Raw genomic sequence first — 20,499 nt, 5'->3', positions numbered from 1 at the left:
ACCCCGGTAAGGAGGAAGGGGCGAGATTGGGGACCTAAACTGAAGGCTGACCGAGGGGGGTCAGGGGAGGAGAAACAAGAGGAGGGTTCACTTACAGGCCCCGATAGACTAAATAGATACACCTTTAGAAGTAGGGATATTTGGGGGCAAAATCAATCCCCCCACGAGACGGATAATAGAGTCTTGGCGCCTGTAATACAAGCTAAACCCTCAAAAACTATTCAAAGCACAGGCTCGACTCTGAACACAAAGGCTCCTCCAGGAAAGACCCCTCTCGGCAATAGGTGAAAGAAACAACCAAAAACTAACACAGGTAGTTCCCGAGTTACACCCTCACTAAGGTTATATTTTAAAATCCAGGGTACACTGCCTATTCCCAACACACTAATGGAGCCTATAGGTCTAGAGAATAGATTTGAACTTCTAGCCCAACTGGCCGACGAAGGTGCTAGTGCTAATATCTCCTCATTCCCTCCGTCTAAAAAAGATGATATGGCGATTCAGCCTAATGGTATAGAGATTCAGGCCAATGGCAGTGGTATTGAGATACTAAACCCCCCTCAAAGTGATAACCCAGTAGCAGAGGAGCTGGAACCAAAAAGGAATCTAAAAACAACATGCTGTACAGGAGCTCATTCCGAACAGAGGGGCTACTAATGACTCTCCTCACAGAACTAAGAGACAAATTTGCTGTCTCTGAGAGTAACCAACTGAAAATACAAACGGTTTACGAGACTCTGGAGGCTAAATTGAATGATATATCCGAAAGAGTAGGGGTCGTGGAGCTAGCCGTGGAGGAACTTACAAAGCAAGTAGACTAAAATGCACGGGAAATCCAAACGATAAAAAGGGGTGATAAAATCTTGCTGGAAAGTTTGGAAAACAACGCAAGGAGGAATAATATCAGGCTCCTGAATATACCTGAAGATGCGGAGGGCAGAGACATTAGAACTTTCATAATTAATCTCCTTGCAGAATTACATCCCGATTTTGAGAAACAACTTCTTGAAGATGATGTACAAAGAGTACATCACGACCCATTCTCAAAAAGACCTGGGAAAAAAAATCCAAGAAGGATTCTAGTGAATTTTAAAACATATGTACTTAAGGAAAAAATCCTGGCAGCAGGGTTAAAAGTAGGGATGTATAAGAAAGCAGGCTGGTCTTTTCCAATTAGGTCAGATATTTCCCACATTACTCAGGACAAACAATGGGAGTTGGGGAAATCGATGCAGGAATTAAGAAATGTGGGTGCTACAGCAAATTTACGCGTCTCCGCCTCACTCAAAGTGATGTGAAATAATAAAATGTTTAATTTCAAGGATCCGGAAGATGCAAATGCCTTAATAAAGCAGATAAAGAGCTCATCCAAATGAAAAATATTGGATCTAACCCTGACCAGAGAGAGAGCCTAAAAATTCAGAGGTACCCAATTTTACCTCTAGTAGTAGTAAGGGAGGGTTCCCCAAGGGTCACACATAAAATGGAAAACTTTAAAGTTTTATACACAGGGTGGGAGAGCAAGTGGGAAAAAAGCAAAAAAATGTTCTCATTTATTCAGCTAAGGCAAAGGGTAGCACGCAGGTTCTGGTGTCCTCTCTTAAAAGACAAATGATGGTAGGGAATTCAATGTGCCCTGGGTCGGTTTCTATTAACAATGGGAAAGTAAATAAAATGAGAATCATGTCATGGAATGTTAATGGGTTAAGGGTCCCCTCTAGAAGGAAAAGTATATTAGAGTATTTAAGATTGTCCGAGTGTAATGTATTTTTTGTTCAAGAATCACACTTACTTAAAGAGGAGTGGGAAGTGGTTCTAAAGCATCAAAAGTGGATTGAACACTGTATCTGTACAAAACAATCCTATACAGTAAAAGGGGTCGCCATTTTAATTAAAAAATCTGCCCATGCTATGCTAGGGGAAGGCACAGTGGACCCTCTGTGAAGGTGGTCAATCGCTAGAGTTAAGATAAATGGTATTTGGATAACTCTTGCAAGTTATTATGGGCCAAACCTAGACGACCCTGACACTTTGTACACTCTACTCTTTCACCTATCTAAAACAAACAATCACATTACATTAGGGGGTGATTCTAATTTAGTCCTCAACCCAAGTTAAGATTCCACCTCAACCAGAGTAGGAGCGAATACTCAGAAAATGAGAGGTGCCCTGAGACAATTAATGTCTGACATTGGGCTTGTGGATATTTGGAGAGAGAGGGCCCATACATTTAAGACATCTGGTGGAAAGTTCACTTTCCATAATAAAAAGTGTGGACATCGCTCCACAATTTACTTCTTTTTAGTCGACATCGCCACAAGTAGGAACGTCATTTCAGTTAGTCATGTCCCGGAACATATGTCTGACCACTCTGCAGTTATCTTAGAACAGGCAATGGAAGGAAGCTCTCCCCCCCGGAGATGGACCATCAATCAAGTACTATTATTAGAAAATAAAGTAATAGATAAATTGAGGGTGGAAACAAAGGAATTCTTTGATTTTAATCTTAATTCAGCCTCACCTCAAGTAATCTGGGATACATACAAGGCCTATTTAAGTGTCTCTTTAACAGCCATATCATTCTCCCAGTCTAAGAAGGTGCAAGAGGAGACCAAAAAATTGGAAGCTAATATACATAAGCTTCAGGAACATCTAGAACAAGATCAGGAGAACCCTAATATTCTAAGAGAATTAAATATTGCTAAACATAAGATCGCTGATTTTCTAGAAATTCTAATTTAAAAAAAGTGGGATGCCAGCAGACTAGCTCACCATGATTATGGCTAGGGTTGCAGCAAGCTCTTGGCGTGGAAAACTAAAGTAGATCAAACAAGAAACTGGATTAGGGACCTCCGCTGCTTGAGCACTGGTAACATTATCTCGGATGATTCCGAAATTGAGGAGGCCTTCGTCCAATTTTTCCAGAATCTATACACTGATGAGACTCTACCTGATGAAGATAGTATGGAGGAATTCCTGTCAGATCTAGCTCTCCCCACACTTCATCGAGACGAAAAAGAACAACCAAATCACCCCATATCAAGGGAGAAGATTATTCAATCGATTAGTTCCCTAAAAAGGGGGAAAGCCGCTGGCCCTGATTCTATCCCCAATGAATTATATATTATTCTTAAAGAAGAACTTGCTCCTTTTCTCCTTCAATTATTTAACTCATGTTTTATTGAAGGTCATAGCCCCCCGGTGTCGTGGGAAGAAGCTACGATAACAATCCTACTAAAACCTGATAAAAATCTTAGACACTATGGGGCATATCAACAACAACCGGTGATAATTATCGCTAAGCGCACTTAGCGCTAGGATAATTATCGTCGGCTAGCGTGGATTTTTATCGCTGAGATACCGTGCTATTAGCAACGCTTATCTCAAAAGAGATAAAAATCCTCACGCTAACTGCCTAACGTGAGATTATCGCTGGAAACCCAGCGATAATCTCACGTTAGCTTGTTGATAGGGACTCACAAACTTAGCCATGAGATCCACCTTCCATAGGATATCATGGCTCAGTCAGTCCGAAGCAGGCGGAAGGAAAGTAGCGATAACAGGGGTTATCGCTACTTTTCCTGCCGCTATGCTTCATAGTGTGGGGCTTGATGATAGGAGAAATGTCGCTAAGCGACATTTCTCCTATCATGTCAGGTCAGGAACGCCCACTTTGCATCTTATTAGAGATGCAACGCTGGGCGTTAGGAATCCCGACGCTAAAGCAAGGTTTCACGCGTTAGCGTGACCTTGCTAATTAGGCGATAAAATTATCGCCGCTTTTCGCCTCCTTGTAAATATGCCCCTGTGAGTCTTATAGACCCATTTCACTCTTGAATTGTGATCACAAGATTTACACCCAGATTATCACTAAACGTCTAGACAAAGTAATAGGCCGTTTAATACACCCTGATCAGAAAGGGTTCATGAAAGGGAGGCAACTCAGTAAATTGACACACTGCCTAATTGCGGCGATAGATATGGCTCAGACCTATAAAATTCCTTTGGCAGCAATGGCTTTCAATACTACCAAAGCTTTCGATCGGGTCAACTGATCTTTTTTGTTTATACTAATTCAACAGCATTTTGACAGCAATCAAAGCTATTTATAAAAACCCCAATGCTAAAATCCTGATCTATGGGAAACTAACTAGGTCAATACAAATAGGAAGGGGTACTAGACAGGGGTGTCCCCTGTCCCCCTTACTTTTTAACATTTATATTGAACCTTTAGCGTACATACTGAGAGCCTGCCAGAATATTATCCCCTTCAGTTGTAATGGATGGGAGAAAAATATTGGGTTATATGCAGATGACCTTATAATCTACACTAGCAACCTAGAAAGTTTGCTCCCAGAGATATGGTCCAAATTAGAGAGCTTCTGAAAGGTTTCCGGGTACAGTATTAACCAACAAAACACCGAACTAATGAAATGGAATATCAACTTTAGGAGTACCTACACAAAGAAGGAGATTAGATATCTTGGCATCCAAATATTCCAAAACATCGACAAAATAGCTATGGTTAACTTCGAAAAAGTCACAAAAAAAGCTAGAACACAATTGCAATCATGGGGGGGCTCTCACTTTCATTATTAGGCAAATCAAACTTATTGAAAATGTCAATTTTGCCAAAGTACATGTTTTTATTTAATACTATCCCTTTAGATTTCCCAAAAATGTGGTTTAAAAAGGTGCAGGGGCTTTTTTCAAGCTTTATCTGGAGAAACAAAAATCCTAGAATTGCTCTAAAGAAACTTAGAAAGACAAAAGCTTATGGAGGTATCAAAAACCCTGATTTATTTCTATATTTCTGTGCTTTCCCCTTAAAAAGAATTTGACAATTATTATTGGAAAGCGAATTCTTCTCTCCGCTCTATTAGGCCCTTACAACAGAGTTCACTCAACAAGCGGGGTGCTTTCTTTTAAAATTTGGACACCCAAAATATTTTAAGAAGGTTAAATTAAAGATGCTGTTTTCAGCTATGAAGCTTTGGTCTCAGGTTAGACGCCTTCTAAAGATACCATATTACAACGAGGTAGCACCTGTCTGGGATTCCCCAGGAATGCCTTTATGTCTGGAAGATGCTCTTGCAATCCCCCTCCGGGCTTGCGCTATCACTACTTGGGGGCAACTGATTGTCAAAGCGGAATTCATTTCCTGGCCCCATTTTTCTGCGGTTTGTGAGAATTCAGTCTCAAAGTTTAAATATTATCAGCTGAGTAGTTGGGCAAGATCTGTAGGTAAAAAGTTAAAAGGGAACTCGGGACTGGCTTCGAAAATCTGTTCTTACAAAACAAAGTCAAAAGAAGTGTCAGAGTAGCACTGGCTATTAGCCCAAAATGGAGAAGATATGCAGGCCTCATTCTACGAGATTTGGAAGAAGGACCTGCCGGATGAAGACCTCGAAAAAATTGGGCAAGTATCTATGTCTTTTTTATGGTCTTATGTAAATGCTGCACCTTTAAAAAAGAACCACCTCTTCACAGTACACAATGCCTACTGGACACCCCAGAAATTATCGAAAATGGGAAGTCAAGAGATAAAGAAGTGTCCAAAATGTGGAGAAGATAAAGCAAACGAGGTGCACATGTTCTGGAGTTGCCCAGTAATATATTCTTATGGGCAGAAAGTAGGTAAGATTATTTCAAATGTTATAGGGTTTGAAATAAAATTCACAACGGTGGCTATAATATTTGGGATACTTCCGAGGGATTTAAATGGTGGTTTTTTTAACAATAAAACATAGAGCACTGTTCTTTACTCTGATTCTTCTGGCTCGAAGAGAGTTGTGTATTAAATGGATTTTTGCCTGCCCTCCTACAGAAGATGAGTGGATACACTCCATCCAGAGGGTATCAAATTTGGATCAATCTGGTGTTAAAAGGTAGCGGCAGTTGCAGTCGATAACCTATCAAGGATTGCCAGGCGGTAATCGCCTCTTATACCATTCGATGATTTTAACCAACAAAAGAGGCAGGCGCCGGAGACTGGAAGGCAGGAAACCAAGGTTTATTATCTCCGGAGGAGAACACATCAGGTCAGACAGCAAGGTATCATCACGAGGTGCTCTAACTGCATCTCTGAGGCCTGGCCTCTTATACACAGGTTTACAACTTTATTGCAGGTTTATCATACATGGCACATTCTTGAGATCGCTTTGATACATGAAAGAACATCCTCAGAATCCCCACTTCAAGCTCGTTCCCACACATATCTACAGTGGAAGTCCCCACCCCACCCACAGTAGGAGATGGCTATCACACAGCTGGACATTCCGCCAATTCCCGGGGGTGTGTGCGACTGGTCGGGTCTCAGGGGGTGGGGGGCCTCGATCTACTGTAATCCCTTTGATGTGGGGTGTTTCCCTTACAGTAGGGGCAATAAACTGCATCCGCAGGGCTAGGTGATGGCCTGGGATCGGCCCGGACAATCGGGCGAAGAGGAAGGGGGTTATCAAAGAGATGTATGACCATGTATGGGGTGTCGGTCAGGCGTGGGATGTGGTTCCATGGCAGGGTCGCGCAGAAGGAGAGGGTTTATGGCCCGTGTATGAGAGAGCGGGGGTGGCCGGCGCGCGGGGGATGTTCGCAGCGCCAGAGGGACACGTTGGCGATCGGCAATGAGCAGGGAGAGAGACCAGGATGCCAAAAATGGCTGTCATGCGTTTTCCCCGTGTGGCGCTTGGGGAGAGACAAGATGGCGCAGATAATGTTCAGTTACGAACTAAATTTCCACAGTCCTCCCTTTTAACATATCTCGCCAGCTTGTTTAGTTCGGATCTATCCCCATAATACCACGAACTTTTATCTCGTATAGAGCTTCCATATGTTCTGCTTCAAAGTTCAGAGTTTTAGGGCGGACAGGAATAATCTGACACATTTGTACATAATTACATGTAGTTGATAGGATAGGCGAGGAGGCAGTGCATACAAAATTACATCAGCTGCGTCACATGTCAGACCCGGAGATAGGAGGAGGGAAGCTTGCTTGAGCACAAACATGATACCTGGAAAGTAAAAAATGTTTCTGGCAAAACAAGGAATATTTCGCACATTACTTAAGGCCTAGACTTCGTGTGGATCAAAAATAGTCAGCATAGTCATGTGCACGGCTGGTGTTATACAAGTGTCATTATACAAAGTTAGAGTTTCTTAACTATCAGTGTACAGTTGGAAGTGACTGATGCAATATCATGAAAACTCGATTGGAAGATAGTCAATACGAAAGCGGTTGGGAGAGGAATTCAACTTAACATGAGTTACAGTCAGGGAAGGGAGTTCTTCTTTCCAGTGTCTTATTATAACGAGCCATCACTGGTAAGCTCTTATTGTTCTTCTTCTTTTGTTGGCACTTTTGAGCACCGGCGGTGGAGCTAAGGTCCAGCTCAAATCTATATTTTTTCGCGTTGCAGGGTGTGACCATTCTTTGGTCTTGGATCACAGTCCTGTTCTGTCTGGTCCCTTGACTGGTCTTATCATAGGTACCTTGAGATGGGGTACCCGCTTCTCATTCTTCTCTTGTCAAGTCAAAAAGAAAATAGGGGTGCTTTAGGAGGCCGAGGGGAGAGGGGGTGGAGTGGGATCGGATCAAAAAGCGAACCAAGGGGAGCAGAACCTTTTAGCACTGGGCCCATCAATCGGGCTCGGCGGGCTGGGACTTCAGGCACGAGTTGATCAGCGAGCAGGGGGCTTCGGGATAGCCCTTCTTTCTATCGCTTTCCATGCTGAGAATGGTGCCTCGTCCCGCATCCCTTTGCTCCGTGGCTCCCCCTTGGTCGATACCATAGATGTTCCATGATCCGCAGCCAGGTTGTGTGTCACGTCCGACCCCTCTCTTCCGATGACCGCATGTTATCTTTGAATGAGCACAAGAGAAACAAAACCTTAGAGAGCTGGTAGGGAAGACATTTACACACTTCATTCTCTCTCCCAACCACCGAGTAGTCGGGAAAATGCTTTTATCGGTCGCTGTATGATTTGATGTCTATTCACTCTTGTGTCGGTGTACGTTACTAATTTATTAATCATTGCTGCGGTACAGGTTTCTGTGGGTGTTCCTGCAAATTTCCCTCGTCTGGCCTGCTAGGTGTCGATTCCTGTACCTTATAATCGTGGCAGGAGGCCTGACATCTGTCAACCTTTTGGTCGATCAAAGTTCGAACCGGCTTCTCCGGTAGAAACTCGTTCTTCTAACACAAGCTCTGTTAATTCACATTTTTTTTTTCTCCGACGACTGCTAAGTTTATGAAAAAGTGCGAGGTGCTACTGTCATGGGTTCACAATGTCTATTTCGGGGAGGGACACAAGCTAAGGACAATGGGTAACCCTCATTAGATTAGACGACGTGTCTTCAGAAAATAAAGTCATCAGCTGTACTGTTCTAAATACCCTGGGACGGCTAGTACAGAACTGGAGCTATGCTGGGAGGACGGGGTGCTTAGATATTCTAGTTCTGAGCAAGTGGGCGGGGCGATTCTGAGCGGGGAAGGGGGTGTCGTTAAAGCTTCTAAAAACGATAAACCACTGACATATAGTCCCCGAGGTGAGGGCCAGATTGGGGGACATCAGTCGTCTTACCTGTCCTTTCTTTCTCAGCCAGTTACGGTCAACGTTTTACAGAAAGGAGAGGTAGTATCGTGGTAGAATGCGGTCGTTTTGCTTCTGTCAATTTCTTCGAACACTGTTGTGTTTAAGGCCAATTACACATATTCTGAGGAGGTATAGTGTTGTTAATTTATTCAAAAAGAAAAAAAGGGGGGCAAGAGAGCCTTCAGCGGGGGAGGGAGAGAGAGAGAGAGAGAGAGAGAGAGGGAGAGAGAGAGAGAGGGAGAGAGAGAGAGAGAGAGCGTGAGAGAGAGAGAGAGAGAGCAAGAGAGAGAGAGAGAGACGTGCGCATCAAGTAGGCTATTTGGTATACGTACGACATAAAATGAGAGAGCGAGAGAGGCGTGTGTACGATAATAGGCCACTTGGTGCACACACAACATGGAGTACCACGGGTCAGTTCTATGTAAGAAAACACAAGCGGTGAAAAGACATAAATTCGGCGATCACGTACACACAAATACCGGATAGGGCGTGACAGTACATACATCGAGCGTAGAAACTTAAGACGAGGACACAGAGCTACGTTGAGTATGGGGACCTCTCCTTTCCTGTCCTCTTTCCTATGCACGCTGCGTTTTTTCAGTATTTTCCGTAATTCATTTTGGGGGGGGTGTCGGACTTTTCACTCCCCTCCCTTTGATCGATAAACAAGCACTTCAGGCATGCGATGACGTTCTCTTCCAGCGACCCAAGCATACACATTCATACCGTATAATCATGGCACATACGCACAGTCATACCATACAGTTTTTCACGTTCCCAGTGGTGGTCTGCACTTCGCGCACCATCCCACGACGTTTGCCTATGTTTTTCCCTATATTGAGCACGGTGCAGTCCATGTTCACTCCTTTCTTTTTAGTCGGAACTCCGATGTGACCTACAGAGGAGAAAAGAGGGGGGGGTGTATGCAGCATTCAAAGTACGTTAGCGCGCGTAGACACGAAAAAGTTCTACTTACCACGTACCAGGGTGGTTGCAGGGGCGGATAATACCACAGACCTACTATATCCTTCCCTTCAACTATACAAGACGCTCCATTTTATTCGTCTCCTAAATTTGGGTTCCCTTGTCGTGCATTTGTTTCTTAATCGGTCGCATATTATAGGGCAAGGTACCGTACCTTGCATTCGGCAGATACCTTAAGCTATAGTCAACCGTTTTCTAACAATTCTGAAAAAGGGCGTGATGGGTACAAATTTCATTGATCCGAAGATTCAGGTAAAAAGAAAAAGGGTCTACATTATCTGCCTTCTACTGCCTGTTAGTAACAGTCATTAAAAAACCTCTACCAACCTAGATGATTTGTCATGACGCTGATTCCGTAATTCCTTTAAGAAGCCCTTTATTTAAAACAATGTCAATATACAAATACGGGCCTACAACCGCTACAGGCCGGCCACGGTGTGAGAGGCGTCGAGTATCATGAGCAACACTACTTTAGCATAAAATCAGTACCCTCCCCGTCCCTCCGACCATCATGTGTGGAAACATTGCATAAATATCTCTTTTTTTTTAACATAAATGTCAAGTAACCGGGAAGCCATAAGGAGTTGCAGGCCCCTCCTACATTGGCGCCATTTTTGGGGCGAGGTCGGGTGGGTCCAGTGCACATTCTAAGTCTTCCCACTAACTAGCTGCCGGACCGGAATCCCTTTCGGTGGTTCGAGAACTTTCGTTAGCGTCAGCTTGCGTCAGCATGGCGTCACCGCGGTCTTGTAGAGATGCCGTGGTCCGTCCTGGGGGCGGGACAGCAGGCGGGTTCTTCCGCCGACGCCTTGAATCAGTCTTTCTTTTACGGCACCAAACGGAGGCAAGATGGCTGCCGCCCGGGGCAAAGACAAGTTAATGTGGAATAATCAAGCAAATAGCGGCGGTTGCCCCCACCGGAAGTCCCACGGGAGTCGAATGTCAATGACTCCTGCAGAATCTGCAAAGCTGAGAGGGCGTTTTTTTTCAAGGGTGGGGCCTACGCCCGAGCAGACAAGCTTCCGAGTCCAGGGCCGTCTTTCGGTGGGCCAGGCCTGAATCTGGAGAACCGACCGCCAGAGTCCAGAGGCAGCAGCAGCAGCAGCTCTTCGTTACAGCCACCGGGGTGGGTCCCCCGATCACTCGGCTGCGGGGGGCCCACTTCTCGAGTCAAACGCTAATGGCAATCTTAGTGGACCCGCGCCTGAGTGGTTGCCCGGCAGGCAAGACGTGAATGGCTGTCCTGCTGCAGCTGGTCGGTGAGTGCAGGGGCGCCTACTCATCTAGACGGCGAGCGAAACGGCTGGGTGCAACTCAGCTGGCCGGCGAGTGAAACGGCAGGGGTGCCTTCTCTGCTGGCGAGCCTCCACCTGGGAAGGCGGGGGAGGCCCGTCCGCGTCGCTTCCCCCCTGCCAGGACACCCTTCGCTGCCGGGCGAAGCAGAGAATGGGAAGACCAGTACAACGTGGTGGACTCCACCTTGGCGCTGCCAGGGCCTCGGCGCTGCGTCTAGCCTCCGGCCTATTCGCACAATCGTCCGCCACTGATGCCGCCTCACAGGCCGATGGATTTTGCAGGTCTTTTATAGCCCAAAGCCAACTAAAAGGACCGCCCAAAACAGGCCAATGTTGCTATTTCGAAGAAGGAGGGGCGAGGACTGTCATGCAAATAGTTGTTTAAAAAACGTGTTTTAATGTATTTACCCTGTTGGCGTGTTGTTATACCTATAAGTCATTAAAATGTTATAATTATACTACTTTGTTGGAATGTTGTATATGTTTGTAATCTGGCAACGAGCACGAGGATGTTACTGCGCAACCGAAAAATAACATAGCCCAATTGTGCGCGATCTAGCCCAGTTCGGTGACGTTGATGGTGGGTACCAGCAGGCTTCCGTTGGTGCAGGATTTTGTCACGTTTACTAGGCGGGGTGGGCAGTAAGGCAGACATGTTTTAGGCAGTGAGAGCGGTGGAGCCGAGCTACCTCGTGGCTACCTCGACCGTGGGCTTGGCTCCTCCTCCTAGTTTCATATTCCTCGTAAAGGGTTATTTCCGAGCGTTTCTTGTGTTTGTAGGGTCAAAAAGAATCCCGTCAGTGGTCTACTGGTCTCACTAGATTATTTTTGTTTCTTTATAGCGATTTTTATGCCCTAGCTTGCTGTAAGCTACAGCGACTAATCCATATTTAGTGAACATGTCCTTATTAGGGGTGCCCTCCAGTGGAGCCGGATGGTTCACCTCTAACAAGCGGTCCGGGCAGAACCAATTACCAATCAGTGGGGAGAAGACAGGCATGACGGGTTACAACGGGGACAAAAGTCTGCACTACCTATCTTTTCACTGCTTGCAAAGACTAGACAGAATATCTCTATTCCACGTTATTTGCAAGCAGAGAATACCTCCAAAGAACCAATATCGAACAACTAGTGTTCGGACAATCAATCAATCAATGGGGAGATAAAAATAGGCACGACGGGTTACAATGGGGACAAAAGTCTGCGTTACCTACCCTTCACTATTTGCAAAGACTAGACAGAATATTTCTATTCTACGTTATTTGCAAACAGAGAATATCTCAAAGAGCACTATTCTTCAAAACAATCAATGTTCGGACAATCAATCAGTGGGGAGATAAAAATAGGCACGACGGGTTACAATGGGGACAAAAGTCTGCGTTACCTACCCTTCACTATCTGCAAAGGGAGAGAGAGTGTTTCTACTCTTCCCCGTTTGTAGACAGCGAATATCTCAAAAAGAACAATCAAATAAGTAATACTAGTATTTTCAATCAATCAATCAATCGTTTCGCAATTTGTCGTGTTACACGACCTTACCCGGACCGCATGGACAGTTTCTCGTCTTCCGCCTCCAGCGCCCGATCGTCCTCTACTCTCCGTATTTGCCGCGGCACTCCTGATGGTTCCCAGTCAGGACCGTAGATCACTCGAGAGAGGTCTGTTCGGAACCAGTGAAGTTCGGATGATCGGCTGCCAGACGAGGGTCTATCAGGCAGGAGCTCTCCCGATCGCTGCAGTCGTTCACTCTGTCGTTGGGACCTCTCTCACTGGATCCACGTGTCGCTGATGGGCCCCACGCTTGGGACGCCAATTGTTAAAAGGTAGCGGCAGTTGCAGTCGATAACCTATCAAGGATTGCCAGGCGGTAATCGCCTCTTATACCATTCGATGATTTTAACCAACAAAAGAGGCAGGCGCCGGAGACTGGAAGGCAGAAAACCAAGGTTTATTATCTCCGGAGGAGAACACATCAGGTCAGACAGCAAGGTATCGTCACAAGGTGCTCTAACTGCATCTCTGAGGCCTGGCCTCTTATACACAGGTTTACGACTTTATTGCAGGTTTATCATACATGGCACATTCTTGAGATCGCTTTGATACATGAAAGAACATCCTCAGAATCCCCACTTCAAGCTCGTTCCCACACATATCTACAGTGGAAGTCCCCACCCCACCCACAGCAGGAGATGGCTATCACACAGCTGGACATTCCGCCAATTCCCGGGGGTGTGTGCGACTGGTCGGGTCTCAGGGGGTGGGGGGCCTCGATCTACTGTAATCCCTTTGATGTGGGGTGTTTCCCTTACAGTAGGGGCAATAAACTGCATCCGCAGGGCTAGGTGATGGCCTGGGATCGGCCCGGACAATCGGGCGAAGAGGAAGGGGGTTATCAAAGAGATGTATGACCATGTATGGGGTGTCGGTCAGGCGTGGGATGTGGTTCCATGGCAGGGTCGCGCAGAAGGAGAGGGTTTATGGCCCGTGTATGAGAGAGCGGGGGTGGCCGGCGCGTGGGGGATGTTCGCAGCGCCAGAGGGACACGTTGGCGATCGGCAATGAGCAGGGAGAGAGACCAGGATGCCAAAAATGGCTGTCATGTGTTTTCCCCGTGTGGCGCTTGGGGAGAGACAAGATGGCGCAGATAATGTTCAGTTACGAACTAAATTTCCACACTGGTACAAAGTTAAAAAAAAGAAATTCTGGGAAATTTGAGATAAGTGGGTGGAGAGGAGTTCCTCTGTTCAGAATTAGATACCTCGGTTTGGATTTTTAATTTTATTAAAATTTGTTGATATATAGATTAATTGTTTTCCCTACATATATATTTTGGTCATGTTGCGGGGCATAATTATTGTCTACTTTTTGTGTATTTTGGTTCAATGATTAAAAAATATGATATAACTCTGCCCTACTCCCAGGCAGTTCCCAAGCATGTGCAGGAGAGAAAAGTTTCCTGCTCTTTAGCTAACATTTTATACTTAGTCTCTAAATTAATTTTATGAAATTCGGATGAAGATTTGAATGTCAGAGGCAAACCATGTAATTTTAACATTAATAGCTTCCATTGAAAGAACTATTCAAAATAATGTATCGCATTTTAAAAATGTTATTTTTATACACTATAGTCTGTTTTTACCTATAACTGTGTAAAAACATACACAATGGAGAGAAAGGGGTTTCCCATTCACTCACATTTAAAGTAGCCATCAAGACTGGACAAGCCTTTTATCCCACCCAGCATTTCCCCAGTTGGTTGGAGCCCCTGGAGGCCAGTTCATAGGCCAGCGGCACTCCTGAGGCCTCTGTCACCTTCCCCAGCTCCACAGGGCATTGGTGCTGGAACAATTTTCAGATTGGGGGTTCTGCTGTTAATGAGATATCACTAAAGTGATTGCAATTGTGAAAAATCCAAGCGTCAAACAAAAAACAAGTGTCACAAATGTGCCACGTCCATGCAGCAAGAGAGTGATAAGGGTGAGTTATGTACCTGTAGGTGTATTTTGGAGACTGGTGTGTTAGGGCACTTTCATTAACAGAAAACACATGTTCCATTGAAATGGCAAGTACATTTGTGTAGACACTTTTTGCCTGGTGCTAAGCTGGTTTTTGACTGGTCTGACTGGGATCCTGCTAATCAGGACCCCAGGCTATCTGCTTTCTCCCTAAACTGGTATGTTATGTGCTTAGGTACACTCCAGATTGGATACTGGGATACACTTGTCAGTCCCTAGTATATGGTACCCGTATACCCAGGGCATAGGTACCCCAGAGGTCTCCCATGGGCTGCAGCCTGTATTATGCCACCCACGAGATACCATGCAAAATGGAACTACAGGCCTGCCATTGCAGCCTGTGTAGGTTGGTGCATGCACCACTTACTAAAGATATAGGTTTACTATATCTAAGGGTCACTGCACTTAAAGCCTATAAGTCACCCCTATAGCAGGCCTTTACAATCCTGAAGGCAGGGTGCTTGGTACTAAGTGAGAGGGTGCCCTTGCATGAGCAGGACACCCCTGCAGCCTACAGAGTGCATTCTCCCGGGGTGTAAGTGAAACAGCCATATACTAATATAGAGGGGCATTATGAGACCGCGCGATGACCATCTCGAAAACGTCTGTAACTAACCCTATCATGTTTAGTGTCAAACATGTTGGAATCATACCTCCACACCTGTAATTGGTGTGGGAGGTATGATTCTACCCATCGGGAGCGACCTCCGTGGGCTCTCGGTGGTCCCGGTACCAGCCTTCTAGTCCCGGAGAGGACAAAATGGTTGCTTCTGACCAGAGACACATTTCTGCCCTCCTTCTGCTGAGCCAAGCTCGAGAAGGGGAAGGCAGGACAATAGGAATCCTGTTACAGGGAGGTGTGACCACCACCCAGACAGGATTTAGTGTACTGGGGCTGGGTGGTTGCGCTTGCCAGCACCTGTAAATCTGCATTAGGGGCACATTTGGTGTCTCTGTGCATAGTCCAGTTCAAACCATTCCTGGGAGTTGTTGGCTCCTGCCCTGGTGCAAAACTGGACAAAGGACATGGGAGTAACCTCCCCTCTGTCCAGACCCTCCCCTGGGAGGGTCCCCTGAATCTTTCCAACGCTCTCTTGTGGGTACTTAAGGGCTTACCTGACTGTAGGTCCTTAGATTCATCATGGACAAGATTCAGAACTGAAACCACTGCACTTTGACCGTCTGGGCACTCTGGACTTCTCTGGACTTTGTTTGGGCCTGACTTCGTCTCCCTCTCAGTCTGCTGCGTCTTCTGTGCAGCATACAAGATCCGTGTAGGACCTGTGAAGCATCCAAGACACCTGAAGATAATCTCTCTTGGAGTGAAGGAGTTACTCCCCTGCATTTGCAGGCACAACAACACTGCTGACTGTTCTGATAATCCCAAGCTCCTACAGACTCCGAAGGGTTCAGCAACACAGGAGGTGGGTTCCTATGTCCCTCGAGGCTTGAGCTACCCTCTCACTCAGTTTAAGGCCAGAATTCCTTGTGGGGTCTGCAATACCCGAACCCCTGTGCACCATGTACTTTTGCAACTGCAAGTGCTTGTTGGCAATTCTGCAACAAGTGCATTGGGCTCTGAGTAGCCCTAACCTCTAGCAACTTATTCTGCAAAGATCTTCAGCCACCTCACACCGAGTGCTCTGTGGCATGCTGTTTTGTGAAGCTGCTTGAGGTTCTCTCACGACTCCTGTGCCTCCAGGCTGTGGGTCTAATTGAGGGTCAACTTTGCTTTTCTTGGCCTCCACTAATTGCTCAGGGTGTGCCCTGACTCCCCTGTGTGTGGTGAATCTCCTGGACCTTGTTGGTCTGAACCATGTGCTTTCTTGACTACCTATGTGGGTTGCATTTTCCAAGGCTTGTTGGTTCTCCCGCCGGACACTGACCCCTCAGCACTCAACATCCTTCATGGGACAGCTCATATCCGGCTCCTAGTTGTCCTCAGTGTCACCTGGTCCTTGTAGCTGCAGAGTCAAGACCCCAGTCAACTATCCTGAAGCATTCGATATTGGTGGGCATTCATCTACCGAGCCCCTGGTCACTCCCAAAGTGACCCAGACTCTGTTCCCTCCGCTTTCAGGTACTCTTCATCCTGAATCCACTCATTGGATTCTAACAGACACTTTCTCCTCTTCCAGCAGCGGCACTTTCTCGAAGTCCTCCTTTTGTTTCGATGGCGGTTTCCGACACCACTTCACACCTACGCACCCGGCTTCCCTGGGATAGGTAACTTGGTTACTTTAGTATCCATGGGTGGGGGGGGCTCTCCAACCTTCTGTCTTCCACGGGGTTTCTTCGAAGTGTACTGGGAAGGGTGCTTAACCTTTAAAATTCCAACCACGACTTTCACATAGACTTGTACGGAGCACGCTGTCGTGTTCCCACACTGCACACAAACTCCGTGGGGTCTCTATCTACTTATCTTGGGTGGTTCCTTGGGGTCCCAGCAATTCTACGTCCTCTCGACACTCTCTTGACTCGAGTCGTGGTTCTTATGCCACTTTCTTAGTATATGGTTTGGTCCCCCCCTGGGGCCCATTGTGTATTAGTGCTATTTACTGTTATTTCTTTGCTGAAATATTGTGTGCTTTGTGTCTATCTCTGTGTAGGAGATACTGTAACATACTAGATAGTGTTATATAATAAATACCTATTTTTATAAGTACTGTGTGGTTCTCTTTTCATTTATCTATACTATAAGATTGCATCCTAAAGGCTGCTCTCCACAGCTACCACTTGGATAGCTTTCTAAGGTTGTCTGAGACCTCTTAAATCACCATAAGGGTTGTCTGGACGGGTGCAAAGTGCCCACTTTAATTAGTGGACATCATATACCAGGCCAGCTTCTCACACCTGGTAAAACTATACATATACGGTGCGCAAACAATGTGTGGAAATCGAGTTTCAGTGAATATAATTTGTGCATCACCAAGTAAATGGTATTGATCTGCTTTGCTCCTTTCAAGGTATTTGTTTCCATTAAACTTCAGAATTACAAAGATTGTGCTTCATTTGTGCTTTCCTAATTGCTGATATATTTTGATATATGTGTATATTTCTCTTTCCTGTACCCGAGCAAGATTGTCACCTGGGTCCCTTTTACAAAATCCTCTCACTTTCCAGTCAGAGAAACAACTGTTTTGAATAAGCATTTGCCAGAAGACATAACCTGACATTTGATCTTTGTCTTTGAACACTCAGCACCCTATGAAGGGAGAGACAGAGGCTGCTCTACTGAATGGCCCATATTATAATAAAGGCCTAGTTTAAAGTAGTAAAGTGCTCATGTCCAGAGCTGGTGTCACTGCTCCATCTTGAAGTCCTGGTAGATTAGGAGCTAGGAAAATCACCTCATTGAGCGTGATCGCTGAATATGGTAGAGAGTCCATTTTCCAGGGCTGTATCCTGGCAAGTGTGTGTGATGCCTGTGTGACTAGATTCTTTTTGCAAAGAGCAGTTATTGTATATGATTTATTGATTTATTCTCCATTTGGGGGGTGGCTCCTTTTAATCTGGGACTGTTTGATTGTAGCTCTCACAATTAGGTGTTTTAAATTAGGGGCTCTGTTTTAAGAAGGATATGTGACGTCACTCAGCATCTTGCATGCTGATCCTCTTGTGTCATTTATTCTATCTGGTGCTGAAGCAAGACTGTAATAAAAGTAATTTGAAAGCCAAACAGTAAGTGGCATCCACTTAAAAAGTAACAAATTGTCAATAATTAAAAAGAAATTTGACTAGCCTATTTGCTCTCAAACATGAATATTTACCCTGTGGAATGCCTTCAAGGCAGAACCATTGGACTCCAGAGAAAACATCTGGCTGTGCTATTTAATTTCATTACATCCAGATGGACTGAACATTAGTGCTGTTCTGAGTGAGATCTAGCTGGATCCTGCTGTTCCTCTTGAGCCAGACCCGGGATCCATGCAGTTCCCACAAGTCTTCCCATTTGCGACTCTGTGAAGTGTGCTGATACCATGACAATGAGGAAAGCCAGATAATCTCAGTCACAGGTAATTTCTCTGGGCAGCGATCCAGTCCATCACTTTTTTCTCAGCATGCCATCTCAGACAGAAACCAGCCATATGCAAATCAGTGCTGGTCCTGCTCCGATAGGTACAGTCCACCTCGAACTGACTGGTCAGGACCCTTCTGTGCAGGAACACAAGTGACCCCAGATTGGTTTTGGATTATTTGGGTCTCATCAGTAGGATGCAATTTAAGGCCTATGGCACAGTGAGCACAGGACCATTTTGGGGGATATCTGTTGCACTTATGGCATCACACTCAGGACTCAAGCTTCAATCTACTGAAAACTCCCAAACAGGCCAAAAATGGTCTGGGGATGCTAGTGCTTCTGCTCAAATGGGGCCGGGCCTTACAGTTTGAGCTGGACTACTCCTGCTGAAGCAGGACAAAAACGGATTCGCCATTAGCTGATTCCTGATTGAGGTGGTATGGTGGACAAAAAATCAAACACACAGCTGCGGCCAGCTCAGGTAAGTGTGGTGGGGTGCCGGGGCGGGGTGGGGTGGGGAGGGCATAAGTCGACAGACGACGGAATATGTATAATTAAATTAATAAATCATACTTATTCTGTCGTCTGTTGGCTTCCCCCCAGCCGCGCCCTGCCCTGTCCCACCGCACCACGCTTACCTGAGCCGGCCGCCGCTGCAAACATATACTTCGCTTGTGCCTTTATTCTGCCCCTCCTCCACAGGATGCTTACAATATTTTCCTCAAAATGTTAAAAAGTGCTTCTAAATCCATAAAAATATTTGAGATTAAAAAAAGGGATGACAATAAGATATAATGGACTTTGGGTCTAAGATGCTGTTTAGGTGCCTGCATACTATAAAGCTTTCGTGGGTTCCCTAGTTTTCCACGATGTTGCATGAGAACATCTGGCGAGCACCCAGATCTCAGACTGACTTCTGACTGCTGTCATCGGCTGAGCCTTATAATCACCTTAAAACACCTAAAGCACACACCAGGCTGCACATCACACACACAGTGGTGCCAGTTCACAAGGGCATTATGGAGTAGGCAAAGTACTCTTTTACTTTGCATGATTATGTGAAATTTGCTTAAAAAATCTAAAATGGGACTATTCAGATACAATTAGGGCAACGTGGTGAAAGAGCGACAGAAACATTAAGTCATATTTTTGAAGCCATGCAAAGCCACTTTGAGTGGCTTTGAATGGCTTCGAAAATATGGGGTTATGCAATGCAGCGCAAATCGCTGTGTTGCATTATTCGGCAGCAGGGAGGCATTTCATGGGCGTTGCATGGGTGTTAAGCAACTCCCATGGTTTTTTACACATTCCCAGATTTACCAAACCTGGGAATGCACCAAAAAGATATGTCTCCCTAGGAGAGGTGTAAGGATGGGGAATATGTAAATTTCTCCTCGTTTTTTCCTCTTTCTATGTGTGCTGCATTCAGCACACACACACAGAGGAACATGCTTCTCAGGATGTTTTTTGTGCTTGAAAGTTTCCCTTCCTGCACAAAAACAATCCTGTTTCCACACAGGAACCGTGCATGGGACCCTGTGTTGGTGCTAGGCTGCCAAACAGTGGCAGCTAAGAAAGAGGACAGGAATGCCCTGTATTGTATAAATATGGTGCATTCCTGCCCTTTCTCTGTGATGCAGGGCAATGCAGCAGGGCGACTTTCTGCGCAGCCCTGTGCCACAGTTTTCATAAATATGCCCCCAGTACAAACAGAAAGGACTGTACCCTCTTTGCACTGTGGCCTCTTTACACTTTTAGTAAGATCAGGTTGGGTGTTTCGTCAGTGGCGTAGTCAGTGTGTCACGGGCCCTAGTGCCAGGAAGGAAACTGGACCCCTGTGTGCTGGTTACATTGCAAAAATGCTACTGCACCAATGAAAGCTAAGATCCTGCAAGTAAGCGCACTTAAAAGACTACTCCTGTCGTACTACTTCCGGCACTCATAACTGCTCTTGTGAATCGGCCCTTTGAGTTGGTTGTGATTTGTGGCGACCATATGCAGGGTGCAGGACATGAAATACAGAATTACCAGTACAATATAGACCTGCTCATACAATGCTTAAGTGCCAGGTATCACAACATCATGTTACTTC

General features: G+C 45.6%; 1 protein-coding gene across 1 annotated transcript in view; it reads right to left on the bottom strand.

Moving 5' to 3' along the window:
• Positions 1 to 9,451: 9,451 nt before the first annotated feature.
• LOC146796473 (retinol dehydrogenase 16-like) overlaps positions 9,452 to 20,499 on the bottom strand; it is a 255,129-nt gene continuing 244,081 nt past the window's right edge. The window contains exon 6 of the mRNA XM_085629077.1: positions 9,452 to 9,487. The gene's annotated coding sequence lies outside the window, so the exon portion shown is untranslated. The remainder of the gene's footprint in view (positions 9,488 to 20,499) is intronic.

This window comes from Triturus cristatus, chromosome 10 (genome assembly GCF_964204655.1).
Source record: "Triturus cristatus chromosome 10, aTriCri1.1, whole genome shotgun sequence".
In the NCBI taxonomy this organism is placed as follows: domain Eukaryota; kingdom Metazoa; phylum Chordata; class Amphibia; order Caudata; family Salamandridae; genus Triturus; species Triturus cristatus.
Note: the sequence above shows the minus strand (reverse complement) of the source record. Positions and strands in the feature narration are given on the sequence as shown.